At 43.7% G+C, this 19,910-nt stretch overlaps 1 protein-coding gene across 18 annotated transcripts in view; it reads right to left on the bottom strand.

The window, feature by feature from the left end:
• SLC43A3 (solute carrier family 43 member 3) overlaps positions 1-1,309 on the bottom strand; it is a 133,395-nt gene extending 132,086 nt beyond the window's left edge. For 2 of the 18 annotated variants that reach the window (XM_073684288.1, XM_073684289.1), the window contains exons 1-3: positions 1,097-1,308; positions 363-597; positions 230-275 (exon numbers count right to left, since the gene is read on the bottom strand). The gene's annotated coding sequence lies outside the window, so the exon portion shown is untranslated. Of the gene's footprint in view, positions 1-229; positions 276-362; positions 648-916; positions 1,043-1,096 lie in introns of those variants that run through there. The other 16 variants (XM_073684299.1, XM_073684300.1, XM_073684303.1 and 13 more) reach the window with 14 other exon arrangements.
• Between the last annotated feature and the right edge of the window lie 18,601 nt (positions 1,310-19,910).

Genomic DNA, 19,910 nt, shown 5'->3' with positions numbered 1-19,910 from the left:
AGCCACATAGAGAAAGAATGGAGCGGTGGTTGGGCGTTTGACCATCCATGCCATATTGTAACAGGGATTATGTCCCCCATTGGGGACAAAAATTTCCAAATCTACCGATCAGTGTGGATCCCAGCACTGGGTTTCCCACTGATCAGCAAGTTTTCACCTACCCTGCAGATAGACATGTGGGAAGATGGTATTCTGTAACAGTACAATAAATAAATAAAAAATGTAAAACCTGTCTTCTTGGTCAATAGATTCTTCTTCCTTTAGTCTTATATTTTCTTAAGGAATGAAAGAAGGGAGTTAGAAATCAGTATTTGTAATATGTACAACAAAGACTAAAAAGGCAAATAGTCATTATACAGTACCTAGAATGACTCTGTGGCTATGAGCTTAGTTCCTGAGGCTATGAGCCAAGTTCCTGAGGTGCAGCCAAGGCTCCTGAGGTGCAGCTGAGTTTTCCCAGGTGAAACAGCTTCAGAAAAGCACTGGTAGTCGTTTTCCTGAGGCGGCTTCACTGGCAGCCTTATTCTTTGCGGTAGTGCCACCACCGGCGTCTCTTACTTTATACTGTGAAAGTAACAGAGCTGCCGACTTCCACTGCTGAAGAATAAGCATGTCACTTGTTTAAACCACTTCATGGCTTCCGAACCCTTAAGCAATTAAAAGAAGTTACATAAAACACAACATGTACACAGCAATATTGATTTGACATTGCTGTGCACTATCTTCATTTTATGGAGAGCTTTTACCCCCAAAGACACTGTGTTCACATAGCCTTAGATTGTGCTTATTAACCCTAACCACTGATAACAAGAAACAAATTAAGCAAACGCAACAAGCTAGCTACATGAATAACATAAGTAATGTTATAATAACATGAATAATAATACCGAGAAGCAATTACACAAAACGAGCTTACACACGGAAGCATCTCACCAGGTTCCTACTAGCTTATAATACATGTCATTTCACATCCTGTGTCGCAGACTCAGCCTGAAGATTTCCACACTTTCTTTGCTTACGTTAATTCTGTTTATATCACAGTTGTATATACAATGTGAGCCTCATCCCCCACCCATCCATCCGCCGCCGCACTCACCACTTTCTTCACAATTCTTGGGTTTCCTATTTTCTTGTGATTTTCTCAGGCTTTTATAAGCTACATTGTGCTGATCATTGCTTTTTTAAATATATATGTTTTTACTTTCACGGGACAAGTATGAGTGTGACACACTAATAAGTGTCCACATCTGTCACCCAACTCTGCTTCCTTCCTGTTTCCAGCAGCTGCAACAAGTACCAATTACATTTCTTTGAAATATATAATCATGTGATTAAGTGAGGGCACTCTGGGTAAAATATTTCACTTTTTTACTTTCATTAAACATATAAATCATATAAAGATAAAATTACTGTTGCTAAACAAGAAACAGGCTCAAAATTAATCTTCAGAAAAAAAACAACTGATATATCATTTTCCTTAGTGAAAAGGTAAGTGAATACTTGATTCTAATATCTGGTTGTTGACCACTTTGGCAGAAGCAACCTGAATTGGATATTTCTCCTAAACGTCTCCCAATTTCTGACACTTACATTTTTTACATTCCTCCATGGAAAAATTTTTCACCTGTATGAAAAGAGAACAGCTCATTTGTACATGAGAACTGGGAAGTAGTAGTCAAGGCTGTATTAACTCACCACTAGTGATGAGCGAGTATGTTCGGTTAACCCTTTTGGCGAGTATGCTCGGGCGAGTACCGAGTATGTTCAGCGTACTCGGTGATATGTTTGAATCACTCCCGTGCGCATGATTTGCGACTGACAGCTTTAATACATGTGAGGAATGCGAAAGAAACAAGCATTCCTCACATGTATTAAGGCTGTCAAACAGTCGCAAATCATGAACAAAGGAGTGATTCAAACATATCACCGAGTACGCTGAACATACTCGGTACTCGCCCGAGCATACTCGCCAAAAGAGTTAACCGAACATACTCGCTCATCACTACTCACCACTCCTCACTCCCAAATCCTTTCCTAGTCCCACAAACATTAGTTATGCTATCAAGCTTAAGGACCATGTTTGCACTAATGCACCTTATGTCTTAATGCTGGGTGGTGTAACGGAACTTGGAGATGAAGAGGAAGAAGAAAAAGTGGTGAATATAGAGTTGTCTTGTGTTTGAATATTTTTTTCTCTAGCCTGTAGTCTGTATATTCATAGGGTCTTGTACACTGTATATTCATAGGGTCTTGCCTGGAGTTTGATTTAAAGGGATATTCCTATCCATTCAGACCCCAAAATAAGTCAGACACCAAATAACTAAATTAATCAGCCCACAGAAGAGACTGCCTGAATTAATCTGATCCAAGACCTTTTAAAGCAATATTATCATCTTATAAATTAATGGAATGTAACAAATACATCTTGAAAGGGACAATGCTGCAGTTCCCAGCACAGAGGCTTGCTAGGGTGCCACTGGCCAAAGAATACCAGACAAGGTGATGTAGAGCTAAAATAGCTTTGCATCTCCTTCATGCTCAGGATTTATAGGGGTCCCATAGATCAGACTTCAAGCGATCAAAAAGTAATGGCAAATCCTAGCACTATGCTATCACTTTCTAGTATGGGAATAATTTGCAATTCCTTTAAATGGCAATTTCTAGTTTGGGATCTGAATAATTTGGGAGGTTTGAGTAATTCAGGGTTATTATGTATGTGTTAGGAACTGACCTGGGTTGGAGTAGTGGTATTGCAACAGGTGGCAGGTAGCGTAGTCAGAAATAGCCAGAGATCGGTACACAGGAACAGCAGTATAGTTAGAAGGATAAGCAGATTGCATAGTCAGGAGTAGCCAGAGGATGGTACACAGGAACAGTAGTATAATTTGAAGGATAATCAGGTTGCATAGTCAGGAATAGCCAGAGGTCGGTACACAGGAACAGCAGTATAGTCTTGGATGAGGCAGCGGGTGAAAGGAGAGCTTGACTAAAGCCTGGGAGCTCAATAATCTCACAAGGAAGGAGGTGCAGGCAAGGTTAAATTAGCAAGGAAGTGTCCAGCGAGCTGAATAGCTCAGAGGGAAGAGCTTCTCTCTGGTGCACAAGCGCCTGCTGGGTTCGAGTCCTGACAGCAGTCCCCTCCTTCCAAGATGGCCTCTGGACATCTAAAGCGCTGGCTTCTCTGGATCTCTCTAATAAAAGGCCCTTGTAAGCCTGGGTGCATGGGCATTGCACTCTGGCTTCCATGAATTATCTTCTGGTCCGTAACCCTTCCATTGCACCAAATATTGTAATCTGCTAGAGTCCGGAATTTTATCCACAATGTACTATTCTTCACCTTGTACTATTTCTAGTGGAGGAGGTGGGTGAGTTCTTCCTGGAAACAGGTTCTCACTGAATGGTTTGAGCAAGGATACATGGAACACAGGGTGAAATTTCAGGCTGTTAGGAAGTTTTAAATGGAAAGCAACTTGGTTAATTTGTTTGGAAATTTGAAAAGTTCCTATGAATTTTTGACCCAATTTTGAAGATGGTAATTTCGTTTTCAGATTTTTTCTAGTTAGGCAAACCTTGTCACCGACCTGAAGGGCAGGAGGGGCTTTGCAATGTTTATCTGCTGCTTTTTTTTAAATCTTCTTGGGCTTTTTGTAACATCTCAATTAGTTCTTTCTGAGCTTTCTGCAACTTTGTAAGTCTGTCAGTAACAGCAGGAACCAAAGTATTAAATGGAAGATTAGGAATAAATACTGGATGTAAGCCATAATTAGCAATTAATGGACTTTGGAATGTAGAACTGTGTTTGGAATTATTATAGGCAAATTCTGCTGTTGGTAAATAGTCTACCCAGTCATCCTGCAAGTAAGAAATAAGAGAGTGCAGGTATTGTTTGAGAATTTGGTTAGTTCTTTCAGTCTGGCCATTGGATTGTGGATGGAAGGCAGTAGACAAGTCGACAGTAACTCCTAAAACTGTACAGAAGCTTTTCCAAAATCTTGATGTAAACTGAACACCTCTATCAGAAATTACATTGTCAGGAATTCCATTCAACGTAAATATCTCTCTGACCATTAATTCTGCGGTTTGTTCAGCTGTAGGAATTCCTTTAGTTGGAATAAAATGGGCCATCTTTGTGAGCCGATCCACCACAACAAGGATAACAATCATTTCTTTAGATGGAAGTAGGTCCACAATAAAATCCATTGAGATGGATCCCCAAGGCCTGGATCAATAAGTGTGGTGGTGAGATTGGGGAGGAGATGAGATGGGATAGGGTCAAGTGCACAAGTGGTGAGGTGTGATTTGGAAAGGAGATGAGTAGGCTCTCCTTCAGTGATGTTGGAGAGGGAGGTTATGGGGTAAGGGCACTGGTCTGGTATACAAAGGGCTTGTGGTGGTTGAACAATAAAGACTTGTCTTGTTTGGTCAATCTTATTTTTAAAGTTTGTGGCAAAGTCGTCAGTAGAGATTAGGGAGGTCGGATGGGGCAGTATTGGGCGGAAGAGGGAGTTAAAAGTGTTGAATAACTGTTTGGGGTTGTAGGATAAGGAAGATGCGAGGGATGTAAAGTAGGCTTGTTTAGCAGAGGTGAGGGCTGATTTGAATGTGAGTGTTGCTTGTTTGAGTGCAGTGAAGTCATCTTGCGAATGTGTTTTCTTTCAACGCTGCTCTACAACCCTGGACACTTGCCAAAGCTTTTTAGTGAGGTTATTGTGCCCGGGTTGTCTATTGATTCGTCGCACTCTACCATACACGGAAGGGGCAACCACGTCAATAGCTGATGCAACAGTGGCGTTGTAGAAACCAGTGGCGCTGTCTGTGTTGTGGAGTGAAGATATGGATGCTAGAGGTAGAATAGAGTCAGAAAGTGTGTGAGTGTCTAGATGTGCAAGGTTTCTGCGGGGTTGTGCTAGTTGCTGGACATGGGTGGCAGGTGAGGAGGACAAGGATGAGAACATGAGTAGATGGTGGTTAGATAGTGGTAGGGGGGAGGTTGTGAGGTTAACTAGGGAGCAGAGTCGGGTGAAGATAAGGTACAACGTTTGTCCGTCTGTGTGGGTGGCTGAGAAGGACCTTATGCACTGATGTTCCAGAACTCTCCACAGTTGACTTGTTTTTTGAGGCTTTAAGGCTCATAAAGGACAACCCTAACCAAGTAGCTTTTGCAGAAAGTAAATTAACCATCCACTACCAGAGGCGATGTACAGCTGATGAGTAGTGTACTGAGCTTTGGCGCTGGGTCTTTGACTTTCAATGGAATGAACAGGCCCTTTGCCATCAGTTTTGTGGTGGACTTTCTGACCAAGCCAGAGACATATTAGTACAGTTGCCATCTCCTGACTCCATTGACTCTGCCATGTCCCTGGCATTCCCTTTTGATAGGGTTTTTTGCGAATGCAGACAGGAATGCAATGTTGATTCTGCATCTCCACCGAAGACTTGTGTGCCTGTAACCATTACTACACAGTCCACACAGATAAGGGTGACTCACTCCCATCAACAACAAGGGAAAAAGTGACATGAACTGAATCTTGGTAGTAACTGTGGAAAGTCTGGAAATTAGATGCATGCCTGCCGAAGACAACAGCCTCAAGAAAAACGCCAGTGCCTAGGTGGATCCAACGATGCCCACAGCAAATTTTGATAATTCCAAATTGGCTAAATATCTTGGTTTACCTTCACATGGATCTTTTAACTTAGTAAAGGCACGGATTGCCTCAGGCTTCCAATTAACCACATCTGCCCCCTTCTTGGTCAAGTCAGTCAGTGGTTTGGCAATCTTGGAAAAATGTTTCATGAGTTTACAATAGTAGTTTGCAAACCCAAGAAAATGTTGCAAGGCCTTCAGAGATTTGGGTTGGACCCATTCCTTAATAGTTTTGACTTTTGAGGGGTTCATTCGAAAACCTTTAGTGGACAAGCTAAACACCAGTAAATTTACTTATTGAACCAGGAAAACACATTCTTGAAGCTGCTATGTGGAGCTTGCATTTTTAAGTGTAGAATTAAAGCTTTTCTGTACAATTAAAAAATGATTAAAAATGCTACTTCATATCTGCACCAAAAATAATGACATAAGAGGGAAAATGCATAAAAGAATGCAACAAACACACAATAATCAGAGGAGATTGTTATTGCGTTGTGTGGTGTGGACACCTGCAGAAAACATGCAGAAAAAAGCAGTAGAAAAAATGTAGCATTTATGCTATGTGTGAACATGGTCTTAGAGCTACATTTTTATTACATTTTTTATTTGTTTAATAGAGAAAAAAATCAATCAAGCCATTTTTTTCGGCATTCACTGATCACTGTAAATAATCTGATCACTATGTTGTATTGGTTGTTATGATTATGGGAATGCCAAATGTGTCTGTTATTTGCTGATTTGTGACATTTATTATTTAAAAAAAGCGCATTAAAATGATATTTATGTAATTGCTTTTCATTATTTTTTAGTAATTTTAAAGAAAGAAAAAAAATCTCTTCCTGATATCTTGGCTGATTTATTTAGACTTTCCCATGATGCTACATAAAGAAGCAGTGTGTTTCAGGTGTGCATTAAAATACATCCACAGGTGTGTCTCTAATTAACTCATATGTTGCCAAAAAACCTACCAGAAGCTTCCAAACACATGACATCATCATATGGGCAGTCCAGAATTGTTTAAAGGCATAGTAATCTTAGTGTATGTAAACTTTTGACTTTGCAGTAAGTAATAAAAATGCCTTAAAATATTCTCTCTCATTATTCTGGCATTTGGCAAATATGAAAAATTAAGGTAATCCTAATTGACCTAAAACGGGAAAGGTTTATTCTGATTTCATGTCAGATATTGAGAAAAACATGCACATGTGTCTTTTTATATAGTGTATGTAAACTTCTGTACATATATATAATTTTTGCCTAAACTACAAAGGAAATGTCTTATCTTTCCCTTTAGCCCTTTTAGAGATCATTTCATCTTTAACTTGCTTAACTGTTCACAATAACAGTAATTTTGACCAGGGGTGCCCAAACTTTTACAGGCCAGTGTATGTGAACTGAGGAGAAATAGCACAACAAATTGTGGTATCCAGTTTCCCCAGTTATTCTTGTGAAAATTAAACATTTGAGGCTAAAGTAACATTTTTATGGAAAGAAACATAATATTTCATTTTCATGGCCCAATATTATAAAATTTTGTAAAGCAACTTTAGGTTTAAGATGCTCACCACACCCCTAGATTAAATTTTTGAGGGGTCTAGTTTCCAAAATGGGATCACTTGTGGAGGGGTTTCTAGTGTATTGGAACCTCGGGGGCTCTCCAAATGTGACATGGCATCTTCAATCTTCACCAGCCAAATTAGCAAAAGTCGAATAGCACTCCTTCCTTACCAAGCCTTGTCATGTGCCCAAACAGTAGTTTCCAGCCATATATAGGGTATCAGCGTACTCAGGAGAAATTGCAAAAACTATTTTTTCATTTTTTTGATTAAACAACTTTCTAAATTTGGTAAATTTGGTTTTGAATACTTTGAAGGGTGTAGTTTTTATAATGAGGTCAGTTTTGGGCATTTTATGATTTACAGGCCCCTAAATGTCACTTCAAATGTGAAGTGGTCCCTAATAAAATAGGTTTTGTGCATTTTGTTGGACAAATGAAAAATTGCTGCTAAACTTTTAACCCTTCTACATTTCTAACAAAAAAATATGTTTAAAAAATTATTCTAATGTAGAGTAGTCACATTGCAAATGTTATTCATAAACATTTTTGTGTGGTATAGCAATCTGTCATAAAAATTCAAAGTTCGAAAAATGCCAATTTTTAAAATTTGTTAAGTTTTGGATATTTTCATAAATAAACGCAAATCATATCAACCTAAATTTTCCATTAGCATAAAGTACAATGTGTCAAGATCAAGAAAAAGCAATCTCAGAATCACCTGGGTAAGTTGAAGCATTCCAGAGTTATCACCACATAATGTGACACTGGTCAGATTTGAAAAATTTGTACTGGTCTGGAAGGTGAAAACAGGCTTCGGGGTAAGGGGTTAAGATTAGAGATGAGCAGTGTTCGAATCGAACTGTTTGCCAATCTCAAATTCGAGCTGTTTTGGGCGGTGTTCGAGCCGTTCGACGAACACGAACAATTTGAAAAAAATCCGGCTGTTCGAGGTTATGTTCGATAACTGTTCGTGCACCAATTTCGTAACTGGATTTTTTCACAGTAATGCTGTTAATCAATGTTAATACACAGTTTGAGTGTACAGTGGGCGGGGAGAGGGGCAGGGGATAGATTTCTGCAGAAATAATGAAGATCTCCATTTTTTTTCTCGCATTTACAGTGGGGCGGTGCAGTCTGTCAGCCTATCAGCAACGCACACACGCAGCGAAGTGCTTTTTTTCACACAAGCAAGGGCATGTGTCATTGGCTGTGTATGTCACATGTCCTTGCACTATAAGTCCCAGCCATTTTCCACGTCGCCACCATTTTCTCACTGCTGTAGCTGAGTGTTAGACGGCACCGCTGCTGCTGTGGGCGCTATACTTTCTAACTGTGTGAATTGCAAGCGAATTTGCTCTTAAATAGACAGATAGGTTGGGAGTAGGGACAAGTTGTAATTGCAGCCCTTTTGAGGACTAGGTTACAGCATTTCCTAGGACTTTTTGCCAGGCAGGCCTGTTTTAGTGCTGTGCAAGTGTTTTTCGCAGCATTTGGCTAAATCTAGCTAAGCCAATCCTTTTGGGCCTCTTGCCGTGTGTGTTAGTCAGTGGAGTAGCCTATCTGTGTTGCAAGCTACACCACCTGTGTATGTAATATAATTTTTTTACTGCACCTAGCCAAGTAAAACCTTTTGGGCATAGTAGCAGTGTGTGTTACTCATTGTATTAGGCCATCTATACCAAGCTCCACCAGCTTTGAAATTAATAATAATTTTTAGCTGAATCTAGCCCGGAAAATAATTTTGGGCCTGTAGCAGTGTGTGGTACTCAATCTATTAGGCCATCTATACTAAGCTCCACTAGCTTTGAAATTAATAATCATTTTTAGCTGCATCTAGCCCGGAAAATAATTTTGGGCCTGTAGCAGTGTGTGGTACTCATTCTATTAAGCCATCTATACTAAACTCCCCCAGCTTTGAAATTAATAATAATTTTTAGCTGCATCTAGCCCGGAAAATAATTTTGGGGATAGTAGCAGTGTGTGGTACTCATTGTATTAGGCCATCTATACCAAGCTCCACCAGCTTTGAAATTAATAATAATTTTTAGCTGCATCTAGCCCGGAAAATAATTTTGGGCATAGTAGCAGTGTGTGGTACTCATTGTATTAGGCCAACTATACCAAGCTCCACCAGCTTTGAAATTAATAATAATTTTTAGCTGCATCTAGCCCGGAAAATAATTTTGGGCATAGTAGCAGTGTGTGGTACTCATTGTATTAGGCCATCTATACTAAGCTCCACCAGCTTTGAAATTAATAATAATTTTTAGCTGCATCTAGCCCGAAAAATAATTTTGGGCCTGTAGCAGAGTGTGTTACTCATTCTATTAGGCCATCTATACTAAGCTCCACCACCTGTGCATGTAATAAAATTGTTTTACTGCTTCTAACCCAGCCAATCCTTTTGGGCTAGTACCGCAGTTTGGCCACTCAGCTCTGCTCGGTTTCCATCCATCGTTTTTTGTGCAAACAACTACAGAGTTGTCAATTAGTTAACCACCAAAATGAGTGGCAAAAGGCCTGCTGCTGGTGGAAAGGGGAATAGGCGAGTTGGGAAGGGAAAAAAAGGTTGTGTCCGTGGGGTAGGTGTTAAAGCAACAGTAACAGAAGAAAGACCATCTTCCAGCCAAACTAAGATGTCTACTTATTTTCGTGGACAATGTGATCCGATCCCTTTCTTACGGCCACGCCCATCGCTACAAATTCCAGATGAAGCACAAAAACAGCAGGTGCTTCAACGGATATCAAGTGCTCCTTTAAGTGGGCTCTCCTCCACCTCAACTTCAACATCACAAATACTCCAGTCCTCAGAGGTGTCACCCCAATCGCACTTGATTCCTCACAGCTCCCAAGTCTCCAGCTGCCCGTCTGAGTATGGGGTAGCACAGATGGTTGAGTCTGCAGAGCTGTTTACTCATACTATAGCCTGGGAATCAGAGGTCTGCTCCAGAGCTTCTGTGAATCCAGAAGAGGAAATGATCTGCACTGATGCCCAGAATCTTTATGAGTCGGATCCAGGACCAGATGAAGAAGGTTCTGAGCATAATGTAGACCCTCGTTCCCAAACTGTAACTCCTGTTGGTGGAGACAATGATGAAGACGATGATGAGACTCAAATACCTGATTGGAGCGACAACTTGAGTTTTCGGTCAGGGCAGGAAGAGGTTGGCTCTGAGGACGACCGGTGTGAGAACACACAGGGTGATGATGACGAGGTTGGAGATCCCACTTACTGTCAACCCACAGTCAGCCAGTCGATGAGGTCAGCTGAGGAGGATGCTAGTGATGACAAGGTTAGGTTGTGCCTTCCTGGACAGAGACGTAGTACTGGAAGCACGTCAACAACTGCATCCTCAAACACAACTGTGCCTCTGACCACAAGTCGTGGTGGCTCTTCAGGTCGCATGGGCTCTAAGCCTTGCATAGCCTGGGCATTTTTTCAGATCGATAAGGATGATCCAACTCGTGTTATCTGTAACATTTGTCACCAAAAGCTAAGTAGAGGCCAAAAAATCCATAGTTTGAGTACTTCATGCATGAACCGTCACATGGATATGAAGCATAAGTTGCAGTGGGAAGCTCACTGTGCTACAATGCGGCCTAACGGGCCAGGCCAACCACCGTCTGCCCCATCTTGTGCATCTGCGGCCTCTTCATCCTCTGTGACTGGGGGGACAGCAGTCACACATGTTTTTGGACACAGACCTGCCACCTCTTTACCCGCAACAGCCAGTGTGTTTGGCAGCTCATCATTTCATTTGGAAGTGGAAACACCAGCTGGTGTTGAGCGCTCTCCGACATCGAGAGCACCACCTTTGGATCAAATTCAACCTAACTTTTCCGCCTGCATCTTCCTCACAGACCGGCAGTTTGCCGGGGACACCCTACTCAACCCCGTCTAAGCACAACAGCCAGCCCTCTGTCCCTCAGATGTGGACAAGTAAAAGACCATTTCCTCCTAGCCATGAGAAAGCTAAGAGGTTGAATTTCACCATCTGCAAGCTCTTGGCTACAGAAATGCTGCCTTTCCGCCTGGTGGACACAGAGGATTTTTGAGACCTTATGTCCGTCGCAGTGCCCCAGTACCAGATGCCCAGTCGGCACTACTTCTCAAAGAAAGGTGTGCCTGCGCTCCACCAGCATGTCGCACACAACATCACCGCTTCTTTGAGAAACTCTGTGTGTGACAGGGTGCATTTCACCACAGACACTTGGACGAGTAGGCATGGACAGGGGCGTTACATGTCGCTGACTGGGCACTGGGTAACTATGGTGACAGCAGGACAAGGGGCTGCTGTCCAAGTCTTGCCGTCCCCATGAGTTGTGCGTCAATCCTCTTTATCTCGAAGTTCCTCCACTGCTTCTGCCTCCTCAACCTCCTCTCGGTCCTCCACCTGCACCCAAAGCCTGTCTGGTAATGCCACCCGCTTTCTAACTGCGCAGAAGGAACACCTCCTTACTATGCTGGCAGCAGGGCTCAATGTCATCAGGCGGTTTTTACTTTGAAATGTCTGGGAAATGTGAGTCACACAGCTGAGGAGTTGTGGTCAGCTCTGGAGAACCAGTTTCATGAATGGTTGTCTCCACTGGACCTGCAACCAGGGAAGGCCGTGTGCGACAATGCTGCAAACCTGGGTGCGGTCCTTCGCCGGGGCAATGTCACACACGTGCCTTGTATGGCTCATGTGTTGAACCTGGTTGTCCAGCAATTTTTAGCCCACTATCCCGGACTAGATGGCCTTCTGAAGAGGGCACGGTCGCTGTGTGCTCACTTCCGCCATTCGCATCCCGCAGCTCAGCGACTTACATCTCTACAGAAGTCGTTGGGCCTGCCACTTCACCGGCTGAAATGCGATGTGCCTACCCGGTGGAATTCAACTCTGCACATGTTGCAGCGACTGTGGCAGCACCGACAAGCCCTGGTGCAATATGTTGTGGCGTATAGCCTGGGCCAACGAGATCCAGAGGTGGGGCAAATCACGCTGGAGGAGTGGTCTCAGATCAGGGACCTATGCACCCTTCTGCACAGTTTTGAAATGGCGATGAAGATGTTTAGTGCTGACGATGCCATTATCAGCATGACTATTCCGGTGATTTACATGCTGGAGCACACGTTAAACAGAATTCGGAGTCAGGTGGTGGGACAAGAGGAGGTGGAGGAAGTAGAGGAGGAGGAGTTGTATGCGGAAAGGCTAACATCTGCAAGGTCCAAACGGTCGGCAGCACCAAGGCGGTAGGCATGGGAGGGTGGGGGAGAGGGATTAACCAGGGCGCATGGTAGCAGCCAAACTGTTGAGGAAGGTGCAGGAGCCAAGGAAGAAGTGGAGGATGAACTGGCGATGGGCATGGAAGACTCATCAGATGAGGGAGACCTTGATCACATTTCTGTTGTGCGAGGTTGGGGGGAGAGGGCAGAGGAAGGAAGCATGATTCTTACCTCGCCACCAACACAACAGGGACTTGGTGCTCCTGGATGCGCAAGACACATGAGTGCCTTCTTGCTGCACTACCTGCAACATGACCCTCGGATTGTCAGAATTCGAAATAATCCTGACTACTGGGTTGCCACACTCTTAGATCCCCGGTACAAAAGTAAATTTGCAGAAATAATTCCTGCCATAGAAAGGGATTCACGCATGCAGGAGTATCAGCAGAGACTGTTGCAGAATCTTACATGTGCTTTTCCACAAAACACAAGTGGTGCACGTAGTGAATCTCACAGTTCTAACTTGCCAACCGTGGGACTGTCTAGTCTTCAGCACTCAAACCGTAACAGAAACACAGTATCTGCTGGTAACAGCAATTTTGTGCAATCATTTCACCACTTTTTTAGCCCATCCTTTGCAAGGCCACAGGAGACAAGAAGTCTGACACATAGTCAACACCTAGAGACGATGGTACAGGAGTATCTCCAAGTGAACATCTAAGCCATGACTGTGTCACTGGACCCTTGCTCATTTTGGGCTTCCAATCTGGAAAAATGGCCTGAGCTCGCCACTCACGCCTTGGAGATCTTGTCGTGCCCCGCAGCCAGCATTCTCTCTGAACGTGTGTTCAGCGCTGCTGGTGGTGTGCTGACAGATAAGCGCACGCGGCTGCCACTGAGAATGTAGACAGACTCACGTTCATAAAGATGAACAAATCATGGATCCGCAAGGACTTTTCTACCCCTGTGTCATCCTGGGGAGAGTAAAAGCTTGAGGATTTGGTAAAATCACCTCAACAACCGTTTTAAACAACTCTGGGGCAATTGATGCCACTTAAGTGGTGTCTGTGCCACAAATTTTTTGGAAAAAATGGAGACTCTTTTTGGAGTCCCCTTGCTGTGTTTTACGTGACGTTGGCATCGTCAATTACAGGTGGGTTGGGTCTTTCCCCTACCCCTTTTAACAGTAAGAAACTACATACACTATGGCTTGGGGTAACACAGATGGTTGAGTCTGAAGAGCTGTTTACTCAGAGGTCTGCTCCAAAGCTTCAGTGTCTGCTAGTCAGCATAGTAGCCCAGCTGTGAAGCAAGCTGCACCGCCTGTGTATCTAATAATAATTTTTAACTGCATCTACCCTAGGCAGACTGTGGGGACCCCCAACCAAACCCAGACGCTCAGCCCCCCTACCGCCCCCCTTTTATTGACAATACAATCATGTAACTCTTACAACTGGATGGGTGAGGATCGGTCACAGCTTTATTAACTGTTTATACTCATGACATTAGAAAGGCATTTTATTTCTAAAATAATTCAGCTTGTTACAGCATGCCCTGTGTCTCCACACCGGCAAGTTGGCCAACAAGTGTAACTCTCCAACATGTCCTTTCTATTTCCAGGCCACGGAGGATCCTGCGTACTCGTATGCAGGACTCTGACCCCCATCCATCACTCTTAACGCTTGTTCCACTCCGTCCTCGAGTCCTGACAGGAATATGTCCAGTCCAATATCCATTAAGTGAACACCGTCAGGCCGTATGTGGCCTGCTTTATCTCCTTCCAGTTGTCGGTGTCGTATCACTACACCACCTCTGTCTCTTATAAATTTTGCCATCCAAATATTTATTAGCCGCCTTGTCCGTTCAATGGGCGTGATGTCTTGGGCACCTTGCCATACTGCTCTCGGCACAATCTCTGACCATACTATAGTTATTTTTGTGAAAAATTCTCTGAAGCGCTCAGTGTCTAGTTTCATTATTGCCATTAGTTATGCGCTCTTGTGATAACCTATGTCGTTTCCCCCGGTCTGTATAACTAAGATAACCGGACCTCTTGCCTCTCTCCCTACCTTGATTACCTCCATTAGTACCTGTGGCCATTGCAGGCCTCTAATACCTCTCCAGTTGAAATATGTGTTATGAAACTCAAATTTCCTCCCGCCTGGGCAGACTTTCGCCCTTTTTTCTGCACAATATATATACGAGTGGCCTATCACCCACACTAATGACTTAGTGTCACCTGTAAAAGAAACAAATCACGTTAGGATAACAAGTCCGGTCTTATGTATCTCGCCAAACACGTGGATCGCCATCTACCTATCCTCTGAACTTCCGTTTCTGACAGTCCTGCTCTTGCTGCTTCTGTGGCCACGCCTATGTGGAATGAGTGTGTCCCATAATCTTTGGAGTGGTTCCCTGCCGATGTTAGGCATTTATTAAATACACTGTGTGCAGAATTATTAGGCAAATGAGTATTTTGATCACTTCGATACTTTGTATACATGTTGTCCTACTCCAAGCTGCATAGCATAGGCTTGAGAGCCAACTCCCAATTAAGTAAATCTGGTGATGTGCATATCTGTAATGAGGAGGGGTGTTGACTAATGACATCAAAACCCTATATAAGGTGGCTTAATTATTAGGCAACTTCCTTTCCTTTGGCAAAATGGGTCAGAAGAGAGATTTGACTGGCTCTGAAAAGTCCAAAATTCTGAGATGTCTTGCAGAGGGATGCAGCAATCTTGAAATTTCCAAACTTTTGAAGCGTGATCACCGAACAATCAAGCGTTTCATGGCAAATAGCCAACAGGGTCGCAAGAAGCGTGTTGGCCAAAAAAGGGCCAAAATAACTGCCCATGAATTGAGGAAAATCAAGCATGAAGCTGCCAAGATGCCATTCGCCACCAGTTTTACCATATTTCAGAGCTGCAACGTTACTGGAGTATCAAAAAGCACAAGATGTGTGATACTCGGGGACATGGCCAAGGTAAGGAAGGCTGAAAAATGACCACCTTTGAACAAGAAACATAACATAAAACGTCAAGAATGGGCCAAGAAATATCTTAAGACTGATTTTTCAAAGGTTTTATGGACTGATGAAATGAGAGTGACTCTTGATGGGCCAGATGGATGGGCCAGAGGCTGGATCAGTAAAGGGCAGAGAGCTCCACTCCTACTCAGACGCCAGCAAGGTGGAGGTGGGGTACTGGTATGGGCTGGTATCATCAAAGATGAACCTGTGGGACCTTTTCAGGTTGAGGATGGAGTGAAGCTCAACTCCCAGACCTACTGCCAGTTTCTGGAAGAGAACTTCTTCAAGCAGTGGTACAGTCGGTATCGTTCAAGAAAAACATGATTTTCATGCAGGACAATGCTCCATCACATGCATCCAACTACTCCACAGCATGGCTGGCCAGTAAAGGTCTAAAAGAAGAAAAAATAATGACATGGCCACCTTGTTCACCTGATCTGAACCCCATAGAGAACCTGTGGTCCATCATAAAATGTGAGATCTACAGGGAGGGAAAACAGTACACCTCTCGGAACAGTGTCTGAGAGGCTGTGGTGGCTGCTGCACGTAATGTTGTTGGAAAACAGATCAAGCAACTGACAGAATCTATGGATGGAAGGCTGTTGAGTGTCATCATAAAGAAAGGTGGCTATATTGATCACTAATTTTTTGGGTTTTGGGTTTTGCATGTCAGAAATGTTTATTTCTAAATTTTGTGCACTGATATTGGTTTACCTGGTGAAAATAAACAAGTGAGATGGGATTATATTTGGTTTTTATTAAGTTGCCTAATAATTCGGCACAGTAATAGTTACCTGCACAAACAGATATCCTCCTAAGATAGCCAAATCTAAAAAAAAAAACACTCCAACTTCCAAAAATAATAAGCTTGGATATTTATGAGTCTTTTGGGTTCATTGAGAACATAGTTGTTGATCAATAATAAAAATAATCCTCTAAAATACAACTTGCCTAATAATTCTGCACACAATGTATAGCTTGGAACTGGTATCTTGATAATGGCGTTCCATCAATGTGTGATAGGAAGAAATTACTTTGTGATCTGATGGTTATATATGTTTTTGCTATTGTTACCCGACTCAGCGTACCGTTTGTGGGTTGTAGAAATACCCAAGTGCCCCTGTCCGCTGGAACCGTTTTCGATTTGCGTATGCGTAGACATATTGCATTATTGGCTATGACTATGTCCTGGTGTAATAAGCCTCCACTGGTGGTAATTTTGGATTGAGGGACTAATTCGCTTATGCATAGCGTCCCGAAGAAGGCGATCGCAAATGCAGTAGACAGTAGTGTTGCTTCAAATTGTGAGTGTCATTTTAATGGTGCTAGGGATATGATGTGAGAAATCAGTTTTAGTGACACGGGACGAGACGTCTACACTCCTGACTTGGCTGGCCTCTTTTCCACCCTTTTATGGATTGTCTGATGATTAATCTCTTTGTCACATCTCCCCAATTCAGTAGTTGGAAGTGAAATGCTACTCCGGTCTGCCACCGCTGCGCTGACTCCCCTGATATGCCCCTCATCATTAGCTGGTGGAGAAATTCTATGGTGACTTGTAATCTGGCTTGTTCACATTGGTCAATCCGTCTGCCTGCTACTAGTCGTGTCCACTCTTCCCATGCCTTACCGTATGCTTGCCACATCGACGGGGCAACTGACGCTCTGATTAATGGCATCAACTATTCGCCACTAGATACCATAGGGAGGCTGGGCAACTGTTGCCCGATGGGTGGGCGTTGGGGAGGAGCTCTGTGAAAATCTGCCAATTGAATTGTGATAAAGCGTTAGCAGCAGCGTTAGACCCCTCAGCATCGTGGCTAGCGAGGACCCATACATTGTGTTTTAGGCACAGGAATGCTAGCCGGCGTAGTAGGCCTAGCACTGGGAGAGACGATGATGCCATATTATCAATGAAGTGTGCTAGGCTGGTGTTTTTTGTTATGAAGCATATATTTTTGTTAGCCTGGCGCGCGCCCCATATTTCTATTGCTACCACTATTGGAAACAGTTCCAGGACTGTCTGTTTTTTTGTCAGCACTTGTTCTGCCCAATACAGAGGCCATAAGCTTGTGCACCATTGGTTATTTAGTATCGCTGCATATCCGCCTGATTCTGCCGCCCCGGTGAATAATCTTAGTTCAATGTTGGACTGTTCTGCTGACATAAATAACGTGTGACCGTTGAATGATTATAAGAAGGTTTTCCACACCTCTAAGTCCGCCCGTAGCTGCCTGCTGATTCTGATTGTATGACTCGGTTTAGATGCCCCTTTTGTTGCGGGCGATAAATGAAGAGAAAAAACCCTTCCGACTGGCATCACCCGGCTCGCAAACACGAGGAGACCTAGTAATACTTGCATCTGCTGTAGTGTTACATTCCATACTGCGCAAAAAACCTAGATCAGGTGTAATGTTTTGGTATTTTTTCCCATGGGAGGCGGAACAACCTTGCTGTGGTGTCGATTTTGATGCCTAAGAACGATATCTTTGTTGTGGGGCCTATGTTTTTGGTTGGGCATAATGGGACTCCAAACCGACGGGAGATGTTTGTGAATTCGTTGAGTAAGGGGCAGCGAAAGTGGATGACCAATCGCCACGGCCCGCGGAGGGGCCACTACAGTCAGTGAGTCCTTCCTTATTTAGTATAGAGTCTACCAATACTTTGGGCGTAGTAGCCCAGCTGCGAAGCAAGCTGCACCGCCTGTGTATCTAATAAGAATTTTTTACTGCATCTAACCCAGCCAATCATTTGATAGTATTGCTAGTAGCAGAGTCGCATGGGCTCTAAACCTTGCATAGCCTGGGCATTTTTTGAGATGTCTAAGGATGACCCAACTCATGTTATCTGTAACATTTGTCACCAAAAGCTAAGTAGAGGCCAAAAAAACAATAGTTTGAGTACTTTATGCTTGAACCGTCACATGGATATGAAGCATAAGTTGCAGTGCGAAGCTCACTGTGCTACAATGCGGCCTAGCGGGCCGGTCAAACCACCATCTGCCCCACCTGTGTCATCCTGAGGAGACTAAAAGCTTTAGGATTTTGGAATATCACCTCACCAACCATTTTAAGCAACTCTGGGACAATTGATGCCACTTAAGTGGTGTCTGTGCCACAATTTTTGGAAAAAACGGAGACTCATTTTGGAGTCCCCTTGCTGTGTTTTACATGATGTTGGCATCGTCAATTCCAGGTGGGTCGGGTCTCTACCCCCCCTTTTAACCGTACGAAAGTACATACACTATGGCTTGGGGTAACACAGATGGTTGAGTCTGAAGAGCTGTTTACTCATACTATAGCCTGGGTATCAGAGGTCTGCTGCAAAGCTTCAGTGTCTGCTAGTCAGCGGAGTAGCCACCGCCTGTAGATCTAATTACAAATTTTTAACTGCATCTAGCCCAGGCAATACTTTGGGCCTAGTAGCAGTGTCTGCTAGTCAGCGGATTATACCAGCTGTTAAGCAAGCTACACCACCTGTAGTTTGGACACTTAATTTTTTCAAAGGAAATGCTTCGGGCCCCCGGGACACTCAGTGAAGAGCATCGGGGGAGGCACCCCAAGGCACAGGGGCTGGGACTGGCGGTAGGACGCCTTGCGGTGGACCGCCAAGCTCGATCATTATAAAAGCTTTTTAACTGCAGCAGCTTTAGTGGACGTTACTGGAGCTTGAATTACCGCGGCTGCTGGCATGAGACTTGCCCTCCAATAGATCCTTGTAAAAGGATTTAAAGTGTACTCATTCAAATTAGAGAGACAATTTAAATTACAGAGCTTAGACCTGCCTCCACCGCGGGGGGGGCTCGACCCACCAGCGGACAGGCACCAGTATTGGGAGAGGGGGGCTGGCCGTCAGGGTCCACCGTAGCTCTGGCACAAACCCGGCGACACGGAGGTCGCACGGGCAGGAACGGACTGGCCGTGTCGGCTTCTCACTTTTTTGGTTTTAGAAGTACATGACATGCCTATATCTGTGTCTCCCCCTCCCTTTACTCCTCCACCTCTTTCTTTTCGCATGACTATATTTACTTGTCACTTTTCCAGGTGTTAGTTGTGTCTTCTGAGCAGTTTGTCAGGTTTTGGACACCTTTGAAGGTGTTTTCTATGTGTTTCTATGTGTTTTTGTTTGCCTGCCATTGGTTTTAACGGCGTTCGACGGTGTTCGACGAACAGTTCGGCGAACATACCGGTGTTCAACGAACCGAACCCGAACACTACGGGGGTGGCTCAACACTAGTTAAGATACATTCTGACCATTCACTTTAATAATACAGTAGAATCAAAATAGCACATGAGAACATTCCCTCAAGTTCTTGGCTTCAAACTTACAATATTCAGGGTCCCAGGGGCCACGAGAATGCCATGGATTTCCTAACCCAAACTCAACAGCTTCAGACAGGTTTATGATTCTGTTAAGTATGGGTCAGGAGACCTGTGGCCGCTCTGAACATTGTGGTCTGTACTCAGACGCT

The sequence above is a fragment of the Phyllobates terribilis genome, unplaced genomic scaffold, assembly GCF_046119375.1.
Source record: "Phyllobates terribilis strain yellow unplaced genomic scaffold, ASM4611937v1 Scaffold_5__5_contigs__length_657084704, whole genome shotgun sequence".
In the NCBI taxonomy this organism is placed as follows: Eukaryota; Metazoa; Chordata; class Amphibia; order Anura; family Dendrobatidae; genus Phyllobates; species Phyllobates terribilis.
Note: the sequence above shows the minus strand (reverse complement) of the source record. Positions and strands in the feature narration are given on the sequence as shown.